This window comes from Daphnia magna, unplaced genomic scaffold (assembly GCF_020631705.1).
Source record: "Daphnia magna isolate NIES unplaced genomic scaffold, ASM2063170v1.1 Dm_contigs117, whole genome shotgun sequence".
In the NCBI taxonomy this organism is placed as follows: Eukaryota; Metazoa; Arthropoda; class Branchiopoda; order Diplostraca; family Daphniidae; genus Daphnia; species Daphnia magna.
This window is the reverse complement of record NW_025533128.1, coordinates 264,957-283,704: the sequence shown is the minus strand read 5'-3', so window position 1 is coordinate 283,704 and position 18,748 is coordinate 264,957. Positions and strand designations below refer to the sequence as shown.

Here is an 18,748-nt window from a genome sequence, read left to right as displayed (position 1 = left end):
TAGGCCACACGATCGATGTTAAATTCAAGACATTGAATGTTGATATAAAAATGATCATCCCTGTGTTGGGTAAAAGATAATCTTTCGAGAAAATGTAAAATCAAAATGTAAGGAATGGCAGCGATGGGATTCGGACACATGCCTCCGAAGAGACTGGTGCCTTAAACCAGCGCCTTAGACCGCTCGGCCACGCTACCCTATATGTTATGGGAGCAGATGTTTCCTCAGGCGGAAATAGCCAGTTTACCATTAGAAAATGAGAATCAATGTCGTAGATTGCTTAGCAACTTTGTTTGGTATTATCGTATGACCTGTAAATTCTTCGTCTTATCTAATGTCAGAAGGATTATCTAAATTTGAAATATATTGATTTTCATATTATGACGAACACAGACACTCGAAAGTTAATTTAGAATAAGTTGAGAAGAATTCAACTCGTGCGATAAGAGAGTCCACTAGCTGTAATCAATATTATAATACGACAAATTTCCGAAAGCATCCTCATTTAACAACCAATTCTTTTAACATTTAGGGCTCATCCGGAATTTGAACCCGGGGCCTCCTACACCCAAAGCAGGAATCATACCACTAGACCAATGAGCCATATGTAATGTTACGCATATTTTTTAGATTATTTTCTATTGTAGATTTTGACGATAATTGGCTATGTATTAACTGAAATTAATCATTCCTTACATTCAATTTCACTTATTGTTAATAACATCTATTTTCAATCTATTTCCTTCAGAGCCGGAGTTGAACCAGCGACCTATGGATAACTAACAATTTATTTCTAATATACTTTTTATCTCTACAGTCCACCGCTCTACCAACTGAGCTATCGAAGGATGGCATACTGACACGAGCAACGAAAACTTCATATTACTACACATAAACTCCGTTCAGCATTGCGTAGTATGGTAATGAACTTGATATGTTGGGTCGCAATCCATCTTACCCGTATTTGGCTGTTTTTTTAATGCTAAGCATGAATATCTCATACAATGCTTTTCTATGTTATCAGCTATGTTCACAAGAACCTTTTTGTAAAGCCTTACGCCCTCTTGCTTACCGATTACGCCTTGAGGAACTGCATCCGGATGGCATTTGGTTACGTCTCAAACTTAGAGGTAAAACAGCGAGGCCGTGAGCGTGGGTTTGAGTTAAAAACTGTTAGTCCTGGTAGTTGATTATTCTTGATTTTATTATTGAAGCAAACCAGAATTAACTGGAAAAAAAACTGTTTTAACAATTCGCGGAAAACTAAATTCTTTTCGGGCTCCATTGAAGAAATGAAAATTAATGTGCCTGTATGCATTACTGTTTGTATTCAAAATTTGATGATTCAAATCAACAACTTTCAAGCAGTTGCTACTAACTAACTATTTATCGCATTGTGTCCGCCCATGTTTACTGGTTGGTTCATCCTACGCCATCCACTGTCGTTAAGGCGTAAAACCGAAGCAGTTTGATATACACGCCTTACACCTTACTTCTTAATGACTAATTTTCGCCTATTGGATGGATCAGAGCTTACGCCTTACACCTTAAGCACCTTCCGTAAGGTCGTAAGGCGTAAGAAGATTCCCCCTTGCGGATATTTATGTAACAGCGGTTCCATGGTGTAATGGTTATCACATCAGACTTTGACTCTGATAATCTGAGTTCGATTCTCAGTGGAACCTTAACTTTTGACCTTATTGCCCTTAAAAGGCTATTCATAGTTGGCAATAAGTAACGACCAAGATTTTTTAAAGCCTTTGATGTTTTATATGAAACGCGATTGGCTCATTGGTCTAGTAGTATGGATACTTGCTTCGGGTGTGAGTGATCCCGGGTTCAATTCCCGGATGGGCCCACAATCATTTCTTTAAACTGGTGGATTTACAAGTGATATTTTGGCTGTTTCTCTAAAGTTACTATAGCCAACCGAGATCACAGAAAATACTTAAGAACTACCTGTTCTTGTTTCAGCAGGATTAGGATGTGTTTAGTCGTTGCGTTTAGAAATCATCGTCGTGAGGTGCAAAGTTTACATGGAATGGTAAAGTATGCGTAATTCTCGCTCTCCGATGTACTTCTTTACCCCATACCTTGGTACGTCCTTGAGGCATCGCACACAACTAGGAGTAAAGGCAGGGAATGGGTCGGAAATAGTTCGTTGCTGTGAAATGTATTTCTGTTTTGCCATTAGAGCTGTATCTTCGGTGTGTTAAAATAGACTTTGAAACACAACTGATCGTAGCAGGACTCGAACCTGCAATCTTCGGATCCGAAGTCCGACGCCTTATCCATTAGGCCACACGACCATGTTAAATTCAAGACATTGAATGTTGATATAAAAATGATCATCCCTGTGTTGGGTAAAAGATAATCTTTCGAGAAAAATGTAAAATCAAAATGTAAGGAATGGCAGCGATGGGATTCGAACACATGCCTCCGAAGAGACTGGTGCCTTAAACCAGCGCCTTAGACCGCTCGGCCACGCTACCCTATATGTTATGGGGAGCAGATGTTTCCTCAGGCGGAAATAGCCAGTTTACCATTAGAAAATGAGAATCAATGTCGTAGATTGCTTAGCAACTTTGTTTGGTATTATCGTATGACCTGTAAATTCTTCGTCTTATCTAATGTCAGAAGGATTATCTAAATTTGAAATATATTGATTTTCATATTATGACGAACACAGACACTCGAAAGTTAATTTAGAATAAGTTGAGAAGAATTCAACTCGTGCGATAAGAGAGTCCACTAGCTGTAATCAATATTATAATACGACAAATTTCCGAAAGCATCCTCATTTAACAACCAATTCTTTTAACATTTAGGGCTCATCCGGAATTTGAACCCGGGGCCTCCTACACCCAAAGCAGGAATCATACCACTAGACCAATGAGCCATATGTAATGTTACGCATATTTTTAGATTATTTTCTATTGTAGATTTTGACGTAATATGGCTATGTTTAACTGAAAGTAATCATTCCTTACATTCAATTTCACTTATTGTTAATAACATCTATTTTCAATCTATTTCCTTCGAGCCGGAGTTGAACCAGCGACCTATGGATAACTAACAATTTATTTCTAATATACTTTTTATCTCTACAGTCCACCGCTCTACCAACTGAGCTATCGAAGGATGGCATACTGACACGAGCAACGAAAACTTCATATTACTACACATAAACTCCGTTCAGCATTGCGTAGTATGGTAATGAACTTGATATGTTGGGTCGCAATCCATCTTACCCGTATTTGGCTGTTTTTTTAATGCTAAGCATGAATATCTCATACAATGCTTTTCTATGTTATCAGCTATGTTCACAAGAACCTTTTTAGAAGCCTTACGCCCTCTTGCTTACCGATTACGCCTTGAGGAACTGCATCCGGATGGCATTTGGTTACGTCTCAAACTTAGAGGTAAAACAGCGAGGCCGTGAGCGTGGGTTTGAGTTAAAAACTGTTAGTCCTGGTAGTTGATTATTCTTGGATTTTATTATTGAAGCAAACCAGAATTAACTGGAAAAAAACTGTTTTAACAATTCACGGAAAACTAAATTCTTTTCGGGCTCCATTGAAGAAATGAAAATTAATGTGCCTGTATGCATTACTGTTTGTATTCAAAATTTGATGATTCAAATCAACAACTTTCAAGCAGTTGCTACTAACTAACTATTTATCGCATTGTGTCCGCCCATGTTTACTGGTTGGTTCATCCTACGCCATCCACTGTCGTTAAGGCGTAAAAACCGAAGCAGTTTGATATACACGCCTTACACCTTACTTCTTAATGACTAATTTTCGCCTATTGGATGGATCAGAGCTTACGCCTTACACCTTAAGCACCTTCCGTAAGGTCGTAAGGCGTAAGAAGATTCCCCTTGCGGATATTTATGTAACAGCGGTTCCATGGTGTAATGGTTATCACATCAGACTTTGACTCTGATAATCTGAGTTCGATTCTCAGTGGAACCTTAACTTTTGACCTTATTGCCCTTAAAAGGCTATTCATAGTTGGCAATAAGTAACGACCAAGATTTTTTAAAGCCTTTGATGTTTTATATGAAACGCGATTGGCTCATTGGTCTAGTAGTATGATACTTGCTTCGGGTGTGAGTGATCCCGGGTTCAATTCCCGGATGGGCCCACAATCATTTCTTTAAACTGGTGGATTTACAAGTGATATTTTGGCTGTTTCTCTAAAGTTACTATAGCCAACCGAGATCACAGAAAATACTTAAGAACTACCTGTTCTTGTTTCAGCAGGATTAGGATGTGTTTAGTCGTTGCGTTTAGAAATCATCGTCGTGAGGTGCAAAGTTTACATGGAATGGTAAAGTATGCGTAATTCTCGCTCTCCGATGTACTTCTTTACCCCATACCTTGGTACGTCCTTGAGGCATCGCACACAACTAGGAGTAAAGGCAGGGAATGGGTCGGAAATAGTTCGTTGCTGTGAAATGTATTTCTGTTTTGCCATTAGAGCTGTATCTTCGGTGTGTTAAAATAGACTTTGAAACACAAATGATCGTAGCAGGACTCGAACCTGCAATCTTCGGATCCGAAGTCCGACGCCTTATCCATTAGGCCACACGACCATGTTAAATTCAAGACATTGAATGTTGATATAAAAATGATCATCCCTGTGTTGGGTAAAAGATAATCTTTCGAGAAAAATGTAAAATCAAAATGTAAGGAATGGCAGCGATGGGATTCGAACCCATGCCTCCGAAGAGACTGGTGCCTTAAACCAGCGCCTTAGACCGCTCGGCCACGCTACCCTATATGTTATGGGGAGCAGATGTTTCCTCAGGCGGAAATAGCCAGTTTACCATTAGAAAATGAGAATCAATGTCGTAGATTGCTTAGCAACTTTGTTTGGTATTATCGTATGACCTGTAAATTCTTCGTCTTATCTAATGTCAGAAGGATTATCTAAATTTGAAATATATTGATTTTCATATTATGACGAACACAGACACTCGAAAGTTAATTTAGAATAAGTTGAGAAGAATTCAACTCGTGCGATAAGAGAGTCCACTAGCTGTAATCAATATTATAATACGACAAATTTCCGAAAGCATCCTCATTTAACAACCAATTCTTTTAACATTTAGGGCTCATCCGGAATTTGAACCCGGGGCCTCCTACACCCAAAGCAGGAATCATACCACTAGACCAATGAGCCATATGTAATGTTACGCATATTTTTTAGATTATTTTCTATTGTAGATTTTGACGTAATATGGCTATGTTTAACTGAAAGTAATCATTCCTTACATTCAATTTCACTTATTGTTAATAACATCTATTTTCAATCTATTTCCTTCGAGCCGGAGTTGAACCAGCGACCTATGGATAACTAACAATTTATTTCTAATATACTTTTTATCTCTACAGTCCACCGCTCTACCAACTGAGCTATCGAAGGATGGCATACTGACACGAGCAACGAAACTTCATATTACTACACATAAACTCCGTTCAGCATTGCGTAGTATGGTAATGAACTTGATATGTTGGGTCGCAATCCATCTTACCCGTATTTGGCTGTTTTTTTAATGCTAAGCATGAATATCTCATACAATGCTTTTCTATGTTATCAGCTATGTTCACAAGAACCTTTTTGTAAAGCCTTACGCCCTCTTGCTTACCGATTACGCCTTGAGGAACTGCATCCGGATGGCATTTGGTTACGTCTCAAACTTAGAGGTAAAACAGCGAGGCCGTGAGCGTGGGTTTGAGTTAAAAACTGTTAGTCCTGGTAGTTGATTATTCTTGGATTTTATTATTGAAGCAAACCAGAATTAACTGGAAAAAAACTGTTTTAACAATTCACGGAAAACTAAATTCTTTTCGGGCTCCATTGAAGAAATGAAAATTAATGTGCCTGTATGCATTACTGTTTGTATTCAAAATTTGATGATTCAAATCAACAACTTTCAAGCAGTTGCTACTAACTAACTATTTATCGCATTGTGTCCGCCCATGTTTACTGGTTGGTTCATCCTACGCCATCCACTGTCGTTAAGGCGTAAAAACCGAAGCAGTTTGATATACACGCCTTACACCTTACTTCTTAATGACTAATTTTCGCCTATTGGATGGATCAGAGCTTACGCCTTACACCTTAAGCACCTTCCGTAAGGTCGTAAGGCGTAAGAAGATTCCCCCTTGCGGATATTTATGTAACAGCGGTTCCATGGTGTAATGGTTATCACATCAGACTTTGACTCTGATAATCTGAGTTCGATTCTCAGTGGAACCTTAACTTTTGACCTTATTGCCCTTAAAAGGCTATTCATAGTTGGCAATAAGTAACGACCAAGATTTTTAAAGCCTTTGATGTTTTATATGAAACGCGATTGGCTCATTGGTCTAGTAGTATGATACTTGCTTCGGGTGTGAGTGATCCCGGGTTCAATTCCCGGATGGGCCCACAATCATTTCTTTAAACTGGTGGATTTACAAGTGATATTTTGGCTGTTTCTCTAAAGTTACTATAGCCAACCGAGATCACAGAAAATACTTAAGAACTACCTGTTCTTGTTTCAGCAGGATTAGGATGTGTTTAGTCGTTGCGTTTAGAAATCATCGTCGTGAGGTGCAAAGTTTACATGGAATGGTAAAGTATGCGTAATTCTCGCTCTCCGATGTACTTCTTTACCCCATACCTTGGTACGTCCTTGAGGCATCGCACAAACTAGGAGTAAAGGCAGGGAATGGGTCGGAAATAGTTCGTTGCTGTGAAATGTATTTCTGTTTTGCCATTAGAGCTGTATCTTCGGTGTGTTAAAATAGACTTTGAAACACAAATGATCGTAGCAGGACTCGAACCTGCAATCTTCGGATCCGAAGTCCGACGCCTTATCCATTAGGCCACACGACCATGTTAAATTCAAGACATTGAATGTTGATATAAAAATGATCATCCCTGTGTTGGGTAAAAGATAATCTTTCGAGAAAAATGTAAAATCAAAATGTAAGGAATGGCAGCGATGGGATTCGAACCCATGCCTCCGAAGAGACTGGTGCCTTAAACCAGCGCCTTAGACCGCTCGGCCACGCTACCCTATATGTTATGGGGAGCAGATGTTTCCTCAGGCGGAAATAGCCAGTTTACCATTAGAAAATGAGAATCAATGTCGTAGATTGCTTAGCAACTTTGTTTGGTATTATCGTATGACCTGTAAATTCTTCGTCTTATCTAATGTCAGAAGGATTATCTAAATTTGAAATATATTGATTTTCATATTATGACGAACACAGACACTCGAAAGTTAATTTAGAATAAGTTGAGAAGAATTCAACTCGTGCGATAAGAGAGTCCACTAGCTGTAATCAATATTATAATACGACAAATTTCCGAAAGCATCCTCATTTAACAACCAATTCTTTTAACATTTAGGGCTCATCCGGAATTTGAACCCGGGGCCTCCTACACCCAAAGCAGGAATCATACCACTAGACCAATGAGCCATATGTAATGTTACGCATATTTTTTAGATTATTTTCTATTGTAGATTTTGACGTAATATGGCTATGTTTAACTGAAAGTAATCATTCCTTACATTCAATTTCACTTATTGTTAATAACATCTATTTTCAATCTATTTCCTTCGAGCCGGAGTTGAACCAGCGACCTATGGATAACTAACAATTTATTTCTAATATACTTTTATCTCTACAGTCCACCGCTCTACCAACTGAGCTATCGAAGGATGGCATACTGACACGAGCAACGAAAACTTCATATTACTACACATAAACTCCGTTCAGCATTGCGTAGTATGGTAATGAACTTGATATGTTGGGTCGCAATCCATCTTACCCGTATTTGGCTGTTTTTTTAATGCTAAGCATGAATATCTCATACAATGCTTTTCTATGTTATCAGCTATGTTCACAAGAACCTTTTTGTAAAGCCTTACGCCCTCTTGCTTACCGATTACGCCTTGAGGAACTGCATCCGGATGGCATTTGGTTACGTCTCAAACTTAGAGGTAAAACAGCGAGGCCGTGAGCGTGGGTTTGAGTTAAAAACTGTTAGTCCTGGTAGTTGATTATTCTTGGATTTTATTATTGAAGCAAACCAGAATTAACTGGAAAAAAACTGTTTTAACAATTCACGGAAAACTAAATTCTTTTCGGGCTCCATTGAAGAAATGAAAATTAATGTGCCTGTATGCATTACTGTTTGTATTCAAAATTTGATGATTCAAATCAACAACTTTCAAGCAGTTGCTACTAACTAACTATTTATCGCATTGTGTCCGCCCATGTTTACTGGTTGGTTCATCCTACGCCATCCACTGTCGTTAAGGCGTAAAAACCGAAGCAGTTTGATATACACGCCTTACACCTTACTTCTTAATGACTAATTTTCGCCTATTGGATGGATCAGAGCTTACGCCTTACACCTTAAGCACCTTCCGTAAGGTCGTAAGGCGTAAGAAGATTCCCCTTGCGGATATTTATGTAACAGCGGTTCCATGGTGTAATGGTTATCACATCAGACTTTGACTCTGATAATCTGAGTTCGATTCTCAGTGGAACCTTAACTTTTGACCTTATTGCCCTTAAAAGGCTATTCATAGTTGGCAATAAGTAACGACCAAGATTTTTTAAAGCCTTTGATGTTTTATATGAAACGCGATTGGCTCATTGGTCTAGTAGTATGATACTTGCTTCGGGTGTGAGTGATCCCGGGTTCAATTCCCGGATGGGCCCACAATCATTTCTTTAAACTGGTGGATTTACAAGTGATATTTTGGCTGTTTCTCTAAAGTTACTATAGCCAACCGAGATCACAGAAAATACTTAAGAACTACCTGTTCTTGTTTCAGCAGGATTAGGATGTGTTTAGTCGTTGCGTTTAGAAATCATCGTCGTGAGGTGCAAAGTTTACATGGAATGGTAAAGTATGCGTAATTCTCGCTCTCCGATGTACTTCTTTACCCCATACCTTGGTACGTCCTTGAGGCATCGCACACAACTAGGAGTAAAGGCAGGGAATGGGTCGGAAATAGTTCGTTGCTGTGAAATGTATTTCTGTTTTGCCATTAGAGCTGTATCTTCGGTGTGTTAAAATAGACTTTGAAACACAAATGATCGTAGCAGGACTCGAACCTGCAATCTTCGGATCCGAAGTCCGACGCCTTATCCATTAGGCCACACGACCATGTTAAATTCAAGACATTGAATGTTGATATAAAAATGATCATCCCTGTGTTGGGTAAAAGATAATCTTTCGAGAAAAATGTAAAATCAAAATGTAAGGAATGGCAGCGATGGGATTCGAACCCATGCCTCCGAAGAGACTGGTGCCTTAAACCAGCGCCTTAGACCGCTCGGCCACGCTACCCTATATGTTATGGGGAGCAGATGTTTCCTCAGGCGGAAATAGCCAGTTTACCATTAGAAAATGAGAATCAATGTCGTAGATTGCTTAGCAACTTTGTTTGGTATTATCGTATGACCTGTAAATTCTTCGTCTTATCTAATGTCAGAAGGATTATCTAAATTTGAAATATATTGATTTTCATATTATGACGAACACAGACACTCGAAAGTTAATTTAGAATAAGTTGAGAAGAATTCAACTCGTGCGATAAGAGAGTCCACTAGCTGTAATCAATATTATAATACGACAAATTTCCGAAAGCATCCTCATTTAACAACCAATTCTTTTAACATTTAGGGCTCATCCGGAATTTGAACCCGGGGCCTCCTACACCCAAAGCAGGAATCATACCACTAGACCAATGAGCCATATGTAATGTTACGCATATTTTTTAGATTATTTTCTATTGTAGATTTTGACGTAATATGGCTATGTTTAACTGAAAGTAATCATTCCTTACATTCAATTTCACTTATTGTTAATAACATCTATTTTCAATCTATTTCCTTCGAGCCGGAGTTGAACCAGCGACCTATGGATAACTAACAATTTATTTCTAATATACTTTTTATCTCTACAGTCCACCGCTCTACCAACTGAGCTATCGAAGGATGGCATACTGACACGAGCAACGAAAACTTCATATTACTACACATAAACTCCGTTCAGCATTGCGTAGTATGGTAATGAACTTGATATGTTGGGTCGCAATCCATCTTACCCGTATTTGGCTGTTTTTTTAATGCTAAGCATGAATATCTCATACAATGCTTTTCTATGTTATCAGCTATGTTCACAAGAACCTTTTTGTAAAGCCTTACGCCCTCTTGCTTACCGATTACGCCTTGAGGAACTGCATCCGGATGGCATTTGGTTACGTCTCAAACTTAGAGGTAAAACAGCGAGGCCGTGAGCGTGGGTTTGAGTTAAAAACTGTTAGTCCTGGTAGTTGATTATTCTTGGATTTTATTATTGAAGCAAACCAGAATTAACTGGAAAAAAACTGTTTTAACAATTCACGGAAAACTAAATTCTTTTCGGGCTCCATTGAAGAAATGAAAATTAATGTGCCTGTATGCATTACTGTTTGTATTCAAAATTTGATGATTCAAATCAACAACTTTCAAGCAGTTGCTACTAACTAACTATTTATCGCATTGTGTCCGCCCATGTTTACTGGTTGGTTCATCCTACGCCATCCACTGTCGTTAAGGCGTAAAAACCGAAGCAGTTTGATATACACGCCTTACACCTTACTTCTTAATGACTAATTTTCGCCTATTGGATGGATCAGAGCTTACGCCTTACACCTTAAGCACCTTCCGTAAGGTCGTAAGGCGTAAGAAGATTCCCCCTTGCGGATATTTATGTAACAGCGGTTCCATGGTGTAATGGTTATCACATCAGACTTTGACTCTGATAATCTGAGTTCGATTCTCAGTGGAACCTTAACTTTTGACCTTATTGCCCTTAAAAGGCTATTCATAGTTGGCAATAAGTAACGACCAAGATTTTTTAAAGCCTTTGATGTTTTATATGAAACGCGATTGGCTCATTGGTCTAGTAGTATGATACTTGCTTCGGGTGTGAGTGATCCCGGGTTCAATTCCCGGATGGGCCCACAATCATTTCTTTAAACTGGTGGATTTACAAGTGATATTTTGGCTGTTTCTCTAAAGTTACTATAGCCAACCGAGATCACAGAAAATACTTAAGAACTACCTGTTCTTGTTTCAGCAGGATTAGGATGTGTTTAGTCGTTGCGTTTAGAAATCATCGTCGTGAGGTGCAAAGTTTACATGGAATGGTAAAGTATGCGTAATTCTCGCTCTCCGATGTACTTCTTTACCCCATACCTTGGTACGTCCTTGAGGCATCGCACACAACTAGGAGTAAAGGCAGGGAATGGGTCGGAAATAGTTCGTTGCTGTGAAATGTATTTCTGTTTTGCCATTAGAGCTGTATCTTCGGTGTGTTAAAATAGACTTTGAAACACAAATGATCGTAGCAGGACTCGAACCTGCAATCTTCGGATCCGAAGTCCGACGCCTTATCCATTAGGCCACACGACCATGTTAAATTCAAGACATTGAATGTTGATATAAAAATGATCATCCCTGTGTTGGGTAAAAGATAATCTTTCGAGAAAAATGTAAAATCAAAATGTAAGGAATGGCAGCGATGGGATTCGAACCCATGCCTCCGAAGAGACTGGTGCCTTAAACCAGCGCCTTAGACCGCTCGGCCACGCTACCCTATATGTTATGGGGAGCAGATGTTTCCTCAGGCGGAAATAGCCAGTTTACCATTAGAAAATGAGAATCAATGTCGTAGATTGCTTAGCAACTTTGTTTGGTATTATCGTATGACCTGTAAATTCTTCGTCTTATCTAATGTCAGAAGGATTATCTAAATTTGAAATATATTGATTTTCATATTATGACGAACACAGACACTCGAAAGTTAATTTAGAATAAGTTGAGAAGAATTCAACTCGTGCGATAAGAGAGTCCACTAGCTGTAATCAATATTATAATACGACAAATTTCCGAAAGCATCCTCATTTAACAACCAATTCTTTTAACATTTAGGGCTCATCCGGAATTTGAACCCGGGGCCTCCTACACCCAAAGCAGGAATCATACCACTAGACCAATGAGCCATATGTAATGTTACGCATATTTTTTAGATTATTTTCTATTGTAGATTTTGACGTAATATGGCTATGTTTAACTGAAAGTAATCATTCCTTACATTCAATTTCACTTATTGTTAATAACATCTATTTTCAATCTATTTCCTTCGAGCCGGAGTTGAACCAGCGACCTATGGATAACTAACAATTTATTTCTAATATACTTTTTATCTCTACAGTCCACCGCTCTACCAACTGAGCTATCGAAGGATGGCATACTGACACGAGCAACGAAAACTTCATATTACTACACATAAACTCCGTTCAGCATTGCGTAGTATGGTAATGAACTTGATATGTTGGGTCGCAATCCATCTTACCCGTATTTGGCTGTTTTTTTAATGCTAAGCATGAATATCTCATACAATGCTTTTCTATGTTATCAGCTATGTTCACAAGAACCTTTTTGTAAAGCCTTACGCCCTCTTGCTTACCGATTACGCCTTGAGGAACTGCATCCGGATGGCATTTGGTTACGTCTCAAACTTAGAGGTAAAACAGCGAGGCCGTGAGCGTGGGTTTGAGTTAAAAACTGTTAGTCCTGGTAGTTGATTATTCTTGGATTTTATTATTGAAGCAAACCAGAATTAACTGGAAAAAAACTGTTTTAACAATTCACGGAAAACTAAATTCTTTTCGGGCTCCATTGAAGAAATGAAAATTAATGTGCCTGTATGCATTACTGTTTGTATTCAAAATTTGATGATTCAAATCAACAACTTTCAAGCAGTTGCTACTAACTAACTATTTATCGCATTGTGTCCGCCCATGTTTACTGGTTGGTTCATCCTACGCCATCCACTGTCGTTAAGGCGTAAAAACCGAAGCAGTTTGATATACACGCCTTACACCTTACTTCTTAATGACTAATTTTCGCCTATTGGATGGATCAGAGCTTACGCCTTACACCTTAAGCACCTTCCGTAAGGTCGTAAGGCGTAAGAAGATTCCCCTTGCGGATATTTATGTAACAGCGGTTCCATGGTGTAATGGTTATCACATCAGACTTTGACTCTGATAATCTGAGTTCGATTCTCAGTGGAACCTTAACTTTTGACCTTATTGCCCTTAAAAGGCTATTCATAGTTGGCAATAAGTAACGACCAAGATTTTTAAAGCCTTTGATGTTTTATATGAAACGCGATTGGCTCATTGGTCTAGTAGTATGATACTTGCTTCGGGTGTGAGTGATCCCGGGTTCAATTCCCGGATGGGCCCACAATCATTTCTTTAAACTGGTGGATTTACAAGTGATATTTTGGCTGTTTCTCTAAAGTTACTATAGCCAACCGAGATCACAGAAAATACTTAAGAACTACCTGTTCTTGTTTCAGCAGGATTAGGATGTGTTTAGTCGTTGCGTTTAGAAATCATCGTCGTGAGGTGCAAAGTTTACATGGAATGGTAAAGTATGCGTAATTCTCGCTCTCCGATGTACTTCTTTACCCCATACCTTGGTACGTCCTTGAGGCATCGCACACAACTAGGAGTAAAGGCAGGGAATGGGTCGGAAATAGTTCGTTGCTGTGAAATGTATTTCTGTTTTGCCATTAGAGCTGTATCTTCGGTGTGTTAAAATAGACTTTGAAACACAAATGATCGTAGCAGGACTCGAACCTGCAATCTTCGGATCCGAAGTCCGACGCCTTATCCATTAGGCCACACGACCATGTTAAATTCAAGACATTGAATGTTGATATAAAAATGATCATCCCTGTGTTGGGTAAAAGATAATCTTTCGAGAAAAATGTAAAATCAAAATGTAAGGAATGGCAGCGATGGGATTCGAACCCATGCCTCCGAAGAGACTGGTGCCTTAAACCAGCGCCTTAGACCGCTCGGCCACGCTACCCTATATGTTATGGGGAGCAGATGTTTCCCTCAGGCGGAAATAGCCAGTTTACCATTAGAAAATGAGAATCAATGTCGTAGATTGCTTAGCAACTTTGTTTGGTATTATCGTATGACCTGTAAATTCTTCGTCTTATCTAATGTCAGAAGGATTATCTAAATTTGAAATATATTGATTTTCATATTATGACGAACACAGACACTCGAAAGTTAATTTAGAATAAGTTGAGAAGAATTCAACTCGTGCGATAAGAGAGTCCACTAGCTGTAATCAATATTATAATACGACAAATTTCCGAAAGCATCCTCATTTAACAACCAATTCTTTTAACATTTAGGGCTCATCCGGAATTTGAACCCGGGGCCTCCTACACCCAAAGCAGGAATCATACCACTAGACCAATGAGCCATATGTAATGTTACGCATATTTTTAGATTAATTTTCTATTGTAGATTTTGACGTAATATGGCTATGTTTAACTGAAAGTAATCATTCCTTACATTCAATTTCACTTATTGTTAATAACATCTATTTTCAATCTATTTCCTTCGAGCCGGAGTTGAACCAGCGACCTATGGATAACTAACAATTTATTTCTAATATACTTTTTATCTCTACAGTCCACCGCTCTACCAACTGAGCTATCGAAGGATGGCATACTGACACGAGCAACGAAAACTTCATATTACTACACATAAACTCCGTTCAGCATTGCGTAGTATGGTAATGAACTTGATATGTTGGGTCGCAATCCATCTTACCCGTATTTGGCTGTTTTTTTAATGCTAAGCATGAATATCTCATACAATGCTTTTCTATGTTATCAGCTATGTTCACAAGAACCTTTTTGTAAAGCCTTACGCCCTCTTGCTTACCGATTACGCCTTGAGGAACTGCATCCGGATGGCATTTGGTTACGTCTCAAACTTAGAGGTAAAACAGCGAGGCCGTGAGCGTGGGTTTGAGTTAAAAACTGTTAGTCCTGGTAGTTGATTATTCTTGGATTTTATTATTGAAGCAAACCAGAATTAACTGGAAAAAAACTGTTTTAACAATTCACGGAAAACTAAATTCTTTTCGGGCTCCATTGAAGAAATGAAAATTAATGTGCCTGTATGCATTACTGTTTGTATTCAAAATTTGATGATTCAAATCAACAACTTTCAAGCAGTTGCTACTAACTAACTATTTATCGCATTGTGTCCGCCCATGTTTACTGGTTGGTTCATCCTACGCCATCCACTGTCGTTAAGGCGTAAAAACCGAAGCAGTTTGATATACACGCCTTACACCTTACTTCTTAATGACTAATTTTCGCCTATTGGATGGATCAGAGCTTACGCCTTACACCTTAAGCACCTTCCGTAAGGTCGTAAGGCGTAAGAAGATTCCCCCTTGCGGATATTTATGTAACAGCGGTTCCATGGTGTAATGGTTATCACATCAGACTTTGACTCTGATAATCTGAGTTCGATTCTCAGTGGAACCTTAACTTTTGACCTTATTGCCCTTAAAAGGCTATTCATAGTTGGCAATAAGTAACGACCAAGATTTTTTAAAGCCTTTGATGTTTTATATGAAACGCGATTGGCTCATTGGTCTAGTAGTATGATACTTGCTTCGGGTGTGAGTGATCCCGGGTTCAATTCCCGGATGGGCCCACAATCATTTCTTTAAACTGGTGGATTTACAAGTGATATTTTGGCTGTTTCTCTAAAGTTACTATAGCCAACCGAGATCACAGAAAATACTTAAGAACTACCTGTTCTTGTTTCAGCAGGATTAGGATGTGTTTAGTCGTTGCGTTTAGAAATCATCGTCGTGAGGTGCAAAGTTTACATGGAATGGTAAAGTATGCGTAATTCTCGCTCTCCGATGTACTTCTTTACCCCATACCTTGGTACGTCCTTGAGGCATCGCACACAACTAGGAGTAAAGGCAGGGAATGGGTCGGAAATAGTTCGTTGCTGTGAAATGTATTTCTGTTTTGCCATTAGAGCTGTATCTTCGGTGTGTTAAAATAGACTTTGAAACACAAATGATCGTAGCAGGACTCGAACCTGCAATCTTCGGATCCGAAGTCCGACGCCTTATCCATTAGGCCACACGACCATGTTAAATTCAAGACATTGAATGTTGATATAAAAATGATCATCCCTGTGTTGGGTAAAAGATAATCTTTCGAGAAAAATGTAAAATCAAAATGTAAGGAATGGCAGCGATGGGATTCGAACCCATGCCTCCGAAGAGACTGGTGCCTTAAACCAGCGCCTTAGACCGCTCGGCCACGCTACCCTATATGTTATGGGGAGCAGATGTTTCCTCAGGCGGAAATAGCCAGTTTACCATTAGAAAATGAGAATCAATGTCGTAGATTGCTTAGCAACTTTGTTTGGTATTATCGTATGACCTGTAAATTCTTCGTCTTATCTAATGTCAGAAGGATTATCTAAATTTGAAATATATTGATTTTCATATTATGACGAACACAGACACTCGAAAGTTAATTTAGAATAAGTTGAGAAGAATTCAACTCGTGCGATAAGAGAGTCCACGAGCTGCAATCAATATTATAATACGACAAATTTCCGAAAGCATCTTCTTCTTCTTCTTCTTCTTCTTCTTCTTCTTCTTCTTCTTCTTCTTCTTCTTCTTCTTCTTCTTCTTCTTCTTCTTCTTCTTCTTCTTCTTCTTCTTCTTCTTCTTCTTCTTCTTCTTCTTCTTCTTCTTCTTCTTCTTCTTCTTCTTCTTCTTCTTCTTCTTCTTCTTCTTCTTCTTCTTCTTCTTCTTCTTCTTCTTCTTCTTCTTCTTCTTCTTCTTCTTCTTCTTCTTCTTCTTCTTCTTCTTCTTCTTCTTCTTCTTCTTCTTCTTCTTCTTCTTCTTCTTCTTCTTCTTCTTCTTCTTCTTCTTCTTCTTCTTCTTCTTCTTCTTCTTCTTCTTCTTCTTCTTCTTCTTCTTCTTCTTCTTCTTCTTCTTCTTCTTCTTCTTCTTCTTCTTCTTCTTCTTCTTCTTCTTCTTCTTCTTCTTCTTCTTCTTCTTCTTCTTCTTCTTCTTCTTCTTCTTCTTCTTCTTCTTCTTCTTCTTCTTCTTCTTCTTTCTTCTTCTTCTTCTTCTTCTTCTTCTTCTTCTTCTTCTTCTTCTTCTTCTTCTTCTTCTTCTTCTTCTTCTTCTTCTTCTTCTTCTTCTTCTTCTTCTTCTTCTTCTTCTTCTTCTTCTTCTTCTTCTTCTTCTTCTTCTTCTTCTTCTTCTTCTTCTTCTTCTTCTTCTTCTTCTTCTTCTTCTTCTTCTTCTTCTTCTTCTTCTTCTTCTTCTTCTTCTTCTTCTTCTTCTTCTTCTTCTTCTTCTTCTTCTTCTTCTTCTTCTTCTTCTTCTTCTTCTTCTTCTTCTTCTTCTTCTTCTTCTTCTTCTTCTTCTTCTTCTTCTTCTTCTTCTTCTTCTTCTTCTTCTTCTTCTTCTTCTTCTTCTTCTTCTTCTTCTTCTTCTTCTTCTTCTTCTTCTTCTTCTTCTTCTTCTTCTTATTATTCTTCTTCTTCTTCTTCTTCTTCTTCTTCTTCTTCTTCTTCTTCTTCTTCTTCTTCTTCTTCTTCTTCTTCTTCTTCTTCTTCTTCTTCTTCTTCTTCTTCTTCTTCTTCTTATTATTATTATTATTATTATTATTATTATTATTATTATTATTATTATTATGCTGGCTCCTATGCTTTCGATCGGGTTCAGGGATTCTGCCGTAAATCTCAAAAACCCGAACCTGAATGGCCAACCGAAGCAGAAGTGTAAGTTTCTGTGTTTACGCACTTCCTCGTCGGAAGCTTCAATCTTACCTCGGATTCATCTGTTTGTCCGTCGCGCTCCCTAATTCTGCTTAAAGATGGAACTTCTACCCCCTAATCCGTTTACTTTACCTAAGTTTACCAGAATTCATCTACTCCCTAAACCAGAATCCCCTAACCTTCCGGTCTCGCAGATCTTCCCGTACACCTAATTTAACCTGCGTAAAGCAAGATCTCCCCGGGTAACAAAGCAACCAGAGAACCAAGAAATTCGGCCGGTACTGTGGTCCTATACTCAAGCAATCTCAAAACGAAGCAACCTCTCAATCCGTCTTCTAGTTCCTTACTCTACTATTTTTTCCGAAAACAATCCGGTAACTTAACCGTTTCGACCTTACCTTGCTCTAGCAGGAAGGTGTACCCTCCATCTCCACCGTGTAACGATCGATGACAGGGTAGCTGTTTATTTAAGAAATTCAGTCTCACTCAGATAAACTACACAGAAGACAAACTAAGGGAAAACCGAAAGACGAAAATGGACTCACTAAAGAACAGACACACTAATTTGACACTTGGCTAGCAACGCAACAGACTAACTCATTGACTACTGACTAAATCCTACGGCAACTTCTGCTCGGCTTTTTGTATCCCCTTCACGTCAGGGGCTATATTTCAGGGTGCCGTACATCTCACCAACCAAAGACTAAAGCAATTGGAAGGTGTAAGATGGTCGTTTTCGTTGGATAGTGAGTCTCCGTTACGTTCCTAACGAAGGGCAAGGTTGACTTAAGGTTCGCGAACTGATCTATTTGTTCACTACAGCATTTAGTTGAATAATAAGATGTGCTGTACAATTTAAAATTAACTCGAATTTTATAATAGAAACCTCTGTTACGATATTAATTTAAAAGGTTGTAAATGATTTTGAGGGAAAAGTTTTTAAATAATTATTAAATATTATGTTCAAATTTTTAGAATTGTTCTTTAAACTGCTTAAGATTCATTAGTATTTCAAAAAAAGTGGCAAAA

General features: G+C 38.5%; 26 non-coding genes across 26 annotated transcripts; 7 read left to right on the top strand and 19 right to left on the bottom strand.

Annotated features, from left to right (window-relative positions):
• The first annotated feature begins 1,613 nt into the window (after window positions 1-1,613).
• Window positions 1,614-1,685, top strand: Trnaq-uug. The gene has a single exon. It is a non-coding gene; the product is annotated as a tRNA-Gln (tRNA).
• A 551-nt stretch (window positions 1,686-2,236) lies between these two features.
• Trnar-ucg lies at window positions 2,237-2,309 on the bottom strand. Its single transcript has one exon. It is a non-coding gene; the product is annotated as a tRNA-Arg (tRNA).
• Window positions 2,310-3,034: 725 nt separating this feature from the next.
• On the bottom strand, window positions 3,035-3,141 carry Trnay-gua. The gene is made up of 2 exons: window positions 3,105-3,141; window positions 3,035-3,070 (listed from the first exon to the last, which is right to left on the bottom strand). It is a non-coding gene; the product is annotated as a tRNA-Tyr (tRNA).
• Window positions 3,142-3,905: 764 nt separating this feature from the next.
• Window positions 3,906-3,977, top strand: Trnaq-uug. Its single transcript has one exon. It is a non-coding gene; the product is annotated as a tRNA-Gln (tRNA).
• Window positions 3,978-4,527: 550 nt separating this feature from the next.
• Trnar-ucg lies at window positions 4,528-4,600 on the bottom strand. The gene has a single exon. It is a non-coding gene; the product is annotated as a tRNA-Arg (tRNA).
• Window positions 4,601-4,701: 101 nt separating this feature from the next.
• On the bottom strand, window positions 4,702-4,783 carry Trnal-aag. The gene has a single exon. It is a non-coding gene; the product is annotated as a tRNA-Leu (tRNA).
• Window positions 4,784-5,326: 543 nt separating this feature from the next.
• On the bottom strand, window positions 5,327-5,433 carry Trnay-gua. The gene is made up of 2 exons: window positions 5,397-5,433; window positions 5,327-5,362 (listed from the first exon to the last, which is right to left on the bottom strand). It is a non-coding gene; the product is annotated as a tRNA-Tyr (tRNA).
• Window positions 5,434-6,198: 765 nt separating this feature from the next.
• Window positions 6,199-6,270, top strand: Trnaq-uug. The gene has a single exon. It is a non-coding gene; the product is annotated as a tRNA-Gln (tRNA).
• Window positions 6,271-6,818: 548 nt separating this feature from the next.
• Trnar-ucg lies at window positions 6,819-6,891 on the bottom strand. The gene has a single exon. It is a non-coding gene; the product is annotated as a tRNA-Arg (tRNA).
• Window positions 6,892-6,992: 101 nt separating this feature from the next.
• On the bottom strand, window positions 6,993-7,074 carry Trnal-aag. The gene has a single exon. It is a non-coding gene; the product is annotated as a tRNA-Leu (tRNA).
• A 543-nt stretch (window positions 7,075-7,617) lies between these two features.
• Window positions 7,618-7,723, bottom strand: Trnay-gua. Its single transcript has 2 exons — window positions 7,687-7,723; window positions 7,618-7,653 (listed from the first exon to the last, which is right to left on the bottom strand). It is a non-coding gene; the product is annotated as a tRNA-Tyr (tRNA).
• Window positions 7,724-8,488: 765 nt separating this feature from the next.
• On the top strand, window positions 8,489-8,560 carry Trnaq-uug. Its single transcript has one exon. It is a non-coding gene; the product is annotated as a tRNA-Gln (tRNA).
• Window positions 8,561-9,110: 550 nt separating this feature from the next.
• Trnar-ucg lies at window positions 9,111-9,183 on the bottom strand. Its single transcript has one exon. It is a non-coding gene; the product is annotated as a tRNA-Arg (tRNA).
• Window positions 9,184-9,284: 101 nt separating this feature from the next.
• Trnal-aag lies at window positions 9,285-9,366 on the bottom strand. The gene has a single exon. It is a non-coding gene; the product is annotated as a tRNA-Leu (tRNA).
• Window positions 9,367-9,909: 543 nt separating this feature from the next.
• On the bottom strand, window positions 9,910-10,016 carry Trnay-gua. The gene is made up of 2 exons: window positions 9,980-10,016; window positions 9,910-9,945 (listed from the first exon to the last, which is right to left on the bottom strand). It is a non-coding gene; the product is annotated as a tRNA-Tyr (tRNA).
• A 766-nt stretch (window positions 10,017-10,782) lies between these two features.
• Trnaq-uug lies at window positions 10,783-10,854 on the top strand. Its single transcript has one exon. It is a non-coding gene; the product is annotated as a tRNA-Gln (tRNA).
• Window positions 10,855-11,404: 550 nt separating this feature from the next.
• Window positions 11,405-11,477, bottom strand: Trnar-ucg. Its single transcript has one exon. It is a non-coding gene; the product is annotated as a tRNA-Arg (tRNA).
• A 101-nt stretch (window positions 11,478-11,578) lies between these two features.
• Trnal-aag lies at window positions 11,579-11,660 on the bottom strand. Its single transcript has one exon. It is a non-coding gene; the product is annotated as a tRNA-Leu (tRNA).
• A 543-nt stretch (window positions 11,661-12,203) lies between these two features.
• Trnay-gua lies at window positions 12,204-12,310 on the bottom strand. The gene is made up of 2 exons: window positions 12,274-12,310; window positions 12,204-12,239 (listed from the first exon to the last, which is right to left on the bottom strand). It is a non-coding gene; the product is annotated as a tRNA-Tyr (tRNA).
• A 765-nt stretch (window positions 12,311-13,075) lies between these two features.
• Window positions 13,076-13,147, top strand: Trnaq-uug. Its single transcript has one exon. It is a non-coding gene; the product is annotated as a tRNA-Gln (tRNA).
• Window positions 13,148-13,696: 549 nt separating this feature from the next.
• Trnar-ucg lies at window positions 13,697-13,769 on the bottom strand. Its single transcript has one exon. It is a non-coding gene; the product is annotated as a tRNA-Arg (tRNA).
• A 101-nt stretch (window positions 13,770-13,870) lies between these two features.
• On the bottom strand, window positions 13,871-13,952 carry Trnal-aag. The gene has a single exon. It is a non-coding gene; the product is annotated as a tRNA-Leu (tRNA).
• A 544-nt stretch (window positions 13,953-14,496) lies between these two features.
• Trnay-gua lies at window positions 14,497-14,603 on the bottom strand. Its single transcript has 2 exons — window positions 14,567-14,603; window positions 14,497-14,532 (listed from the first exon to the last, which is right to left on the bottom strand). It is a non-coding gene; the product is annotated as a tRNA-Tyr (tRNA).
• Window positions 14,604-15,369: 766 nt separating this feature from the next.
• On the top strand, window positions 15,370-15,441 carry Trnaq-uug. The gene has a single exon. It is a non-coding gene; the product is annotated as a tRNA-Gln (tRNA).
• A 550-nt stretch (window positions 15,442-15,991) lies between these two features.
• Trnar-ucg lies at window positions 15,992-16,064 on the bottom strand. Its single transcript has one exon. It is a non-coding gene; the product is annotated as a tRNA-Arg (tRNA).
• Window positions 16,065-16,165: 101 nt separating this feature from the next.
• Trnal-aag lies at window positions 16,166-16,247 on the bottom strand. The gene has a single exon. It is a non-coding gene; the product is annotated as a tRNA-Leu (tRNA).
• Window positions 16,248-18,748: the final 2,501 nt, after the last annotated feature.